Raw genomic sequence first — 4,266 nt, 5'->3', positions numbered from 1 at the left:
CCAAGCTCAGCCCCCTCAAACCAACAACAAACGAGAATGTGTGCATTACTCAATCATATTGGTATTACAAATCTGGAGTTTACTCATTTTTTTGTTATTTTATTTTCAAAGTAAAAACAATTTCCTCTTTTTCCTAGATATAAAAATAATGCACATCCATTATGAAGAATTGGAATAATACACAAAGATACAGTCCTAACCAGCAACAATGAGGTGAACATCGTTCCATGTATTTATGTACACACTCATGTACACACAAACACACCTATGCACAGACACCCCACAATCTTACATAAATGAGATCATATCACACTTGCCATTTTTATTATGGGCAACTACTCTCTTTTCCTCTCCTGACATTAACAACCTAGAGTATGTCCATATATATTTTGCTTTGTAATCAGGCACACATACATATATATGTTTTCATATATATTTTGTTTTCATATATGTTTTCATATATACCAACATATATAGGGAGGTTTTTTGTTCTTTTCTACAATAATGGACTCATATTGCATCTTATTTTTCTCACTCACCAGTATCTCATGGAAATCTCTCTCAGACATCTGGCAAGGCTATAATTCATTCCATTGAATGGCCATATAATATTCTGTGGAGTAATATATTTTAATTTTTCAGCCATTCCCTGATTAATGACCATTTACCATGTTTCCAATTCTTGGCAGCTACAAACAATACTGCAATAAACATTCTTGCACACATGTCTTTACAAATTAGCACTTTTATTTTTATGGAATAGATTCCTAAGAGTAGGATTCTAGGGTGAAGCGGAATATGCATTTTTAATTTTAATAGATATTGCCAGATTGCCTTTCGAAAAAGGTTGGAACGCTTTACAACTCCACCAGCGATGGATGAAAACACATTTCACCCCACATCCCTGCTGGCAACAGGTATCACAGCTCTTCCTAATTGTTTTTGCCAGTTTAATGGAAAAAAGTAATATTTCATTATCCATTTGCATTTCTCTGAGTCTGGGCCACTGCATACACTGTGCAGTTTGTGCAAAGGATGTTGGGGCAGAAATCTAGCCCACAAATGGCTTGCAAAACCAAGCATCCTGACTGCATTCAGGGCAGAGGAAGGGGCCCTGGCCTTTCCTAGTTTACAGGAAGGTGCTGACAGTGGTTCTGTCCTGGTCACCAAGAAATCTGAGCATCCTTCTTATGGCTGTTGGATATTTGGACCTGTTCTTCTGTGAATCTTTCCTTCATATCTGTTGCCCATTTTTCCATTGGAATGCAATAGAAACATTTATATTTGCATTATTTAGTATTTCTCTTGTCAATTTATAAGATGAACTTGATAGAAATTAACTCTAACTACCATCTGCATTACAGATACTAGCATTTGTCCATTAACTTTGTTGATGGTATCATTTATAATATTAATTTTTAAAAATTTTTTTTAGTCAAATATGTTTATCTTTTTTTTATAACTTTTGGCATCCAGTCATAGTTAAAAACATCTCCTTGGCCGGGAGGTGGCTCATGCCTGTAATTCTAGCACTCTGGGAGGCCGAGGCTGGCGGATTGCTCCAGATCAGGAGTTCAAAACCAGCCTGAGCGAGCCCCTGTCTCTACCAAAAAAAAAATATAAAGAAATTAATTGACCAACTAAAATATATATATACAAAATATTAGCCAGGCATGGTGGCGCATGCCTGTAGTCCCAGCTAATCGGGAGGCTGAGGCAGCAGGATCGCTTGAGCCCAGGAGTTTGAGGTTGCTGTGAGCTAGGCTGACGCCACGGCACTCCCTCTAGCCTGGGCAACACAGTGAGAATATGTCTCAATAAATAAATAAATAAATAAATAAATAAATAAATAAATAAATAAATAAATAAATAAATAAATAACATCTCCTTGATCTCTAAAAAAAATGCAAGTAGTCTCCTAAATTATCTCATAAAATATTTATTTTATTTTTACATTTTTCTGTCTTTCCCATCTGGAATTTATCTGTGTACATGAAGTAAGAAAATTTCAGCAGGATAACCAGCTGAACCAACATCATTTAAAAAGTAGTCCCTCTTTGGTGGTTCCGGTTCGGTCGCGGACACACGTGAAGGTCGGGGAGTGGGCCAGGCGTGGTGCGGCTGAGATGGCTTCCTCTTCGTCTTCCTCCGCGGCGGCGGGTCTGGGCGCTGCGGCCCCGCAGTTGCAGCGTGTCGTCGAGGTGGAGACTCAGAAGCAGCGCTTCCAGCGGCTGGTGCACCAGTGACCGACCTTTGCTGGGAGAAGTGCGTGGACGAGCCCGCGCCGACGTGGGACGGTCGGGCTGAGGCCTGTCTGGTGAGCTGCGTCGAGCGCTTCATTGATACAAGCCAATTCATCTTGAATCGACTGGAACAGACCCGGAAACCCAAGCCAGTCTCCTCAGAAAGCCTCTCTGACTGATCTCAGCTTTACCTTTTTGGTAAAAGAAGGTAGTTCAAGAAATGAAGAGCTGTCAATGGGATGATTGAAGAAATGACTATGGGGGAATTGGCTCCCATCTTTTGTCACTCTTGGGACATCATGTCATCCGAGAAAGAACAAAGACAAATGGGGGGGGGGGGAAGGTTGAGGGCTATATGTGTATTTGGTTGTGTTTTTTAATGCTAATCTTGTGAAAATAATGGAACTGCTTTCTTTCTTTTTTTTTTTTTTTTTTTTTTTTTTTTGAGACAGAGTCTCGCTTGTTGCCCAGGCTAGAGTGAGTGCCATGGCGTCAGCCTAGCTCACAGCAACCTCAAACTCCTGGGCTCAAGCAATCCTGCTGCCTCAGCCTCCCAAGTAGCTGGGACTACAGGCATGTGCCACCATGCCCGGCTAATTTTATATATATATTAGTTGGCCAATTAATTTCTTTCTATTTATTCTAGAGACGGGGGTCTCGCTCTTGCTCAGGCTGGTTTTGAACTCCTGACCTTGAGCAATCCGCCCGCCTCAGCCTCCCAGAGTGCTAGGATTACAGGCGTGAGCCACCGCGCCCGGCTGGAACTGCTTTCTATAATTTGATTGTGGGACCACATAGGTAAAATCTCTCGTTTGTGTGGATTCATTTCGAATTTCTGGGGAGAGATCATTGTGTCTTTCAGAAATGATAGCAATGGGGAAGGATAATTTGGTATTTACTATGGGCCTCCTTATCTAGTGTTTGACTGTCAATATTAGGGAAAAAAGGTCTATGGAGTGTTCATACCATGCACTGTGATTTGCTGAAATATTTATATTAAATTATGGTCTCATGATATTATGGGCAGTCTGAGAGTCTAGAGGCCTTTAGATATAAAGGAATCTAGCCAGTGAACATAATTCTCATTACTAGACTGCCACAAGGAAGAAGTTAACTTATTCTGTATATCAGAATACAAAAACTTTAAAGATGTGCCTAAATAAGTTATAAAGATTTAGGCCAGTCAAAAACTAACAGCAGGCCGGGAGTTGTGGCTCACGCCTGTAATCTTAGCACTCTGGGAGGTCGAGGTGGGTGGATTGCTCAAGGTCAGGAGTTCGAAACCAGCCTGAGTGAGACCCTGTCTCTACTAAAAATAGAAAGAAACTAATTGACCAACTAAAAAATATATATATACAAAAAATTAGCCGGGCATGGTGGCACATGCCTGTAGTCCCAGCTACTCAGGGAGGCTGAGACAGCAGGATTGCTTGAGCCCAGGAGTTTGAGGTTGCTGTGAGCTAGGCTGACACCACGGCACTCACTCTAGCCTGAGCAACAAAGTGAGACTCTGTCTCAAAAAAAAAAAAAAAAAAAAAAAACTAACAGCAGTTTCAGGTAGAGGTGCATGCCTTATGTTAAATCAGTGTAGATTGCATTTACTGCATTTTGTTGATAACTGAAATAAAAACTTCTACGAGATTAAAAAAAAAAGTCCATCTTTTATTTATCAAATGCAAATACTTTATTATATATTAACCTCTCATGTGTACAAATTCTGGATTCTCAGTTCTGTTTCACTATTCTATCTAATAATTCCTATATCAATAAGTTCTGATATTTGACATTCTTTTTTTCCATGATATCTCATTTATCCCTTATGTAAAATTTAAGATTATTTTATCTAAGTTAGAAAAACTCTATGAGCACTGTAAGTGGAATTGCATTAAATATATACAGGTGTCCCACACATTTCCTCAAGGAAAAATTTTGTAATGAATATTTTGTAAATAAAGGTACATTTAGCTGGGCCGGGCGCTGTGGCTCACGCCTGTAATCCTAGCTCTTGGGAGGCCGAGGCGGG

The 4,266-nt window shown here is 39.9% G+C and overlaps 1 pseudogene; it reads left to right on the top strand.

The window, feature by feature from the left end:
* The first annotated feature begins 2,126 nt into the window (after positions 1 to 2,126).
* Positions 2,127 to 2,641, top strand: LOC105859484 (mitochondrial import inner membrane translocase subunit Tim8 A pseudogene; annotated as a pseudogene).
* The last annotated feature ends 1,625 nt before the right edge of the window (positions 2,642 to 4,266 follow it).

This window comes from Microcebus murinus, chromosome 6 (assembly GCF_040939455.1).
Source record: "Microcebus murinus isolate Inina chromosome 6, M.murinus_Inina_mat1.0, whole genome shotgun sequence".
Classification (NCBI taxonomy): Eukaryota; Metazoa; Chordata; class Mammalia; order Primates; family Cheirogaleidae; genus Microcebus; species Microcebus murinus.
This window is presented reverse-complemented; position numbering and strand designations above follow the sequence as displayed.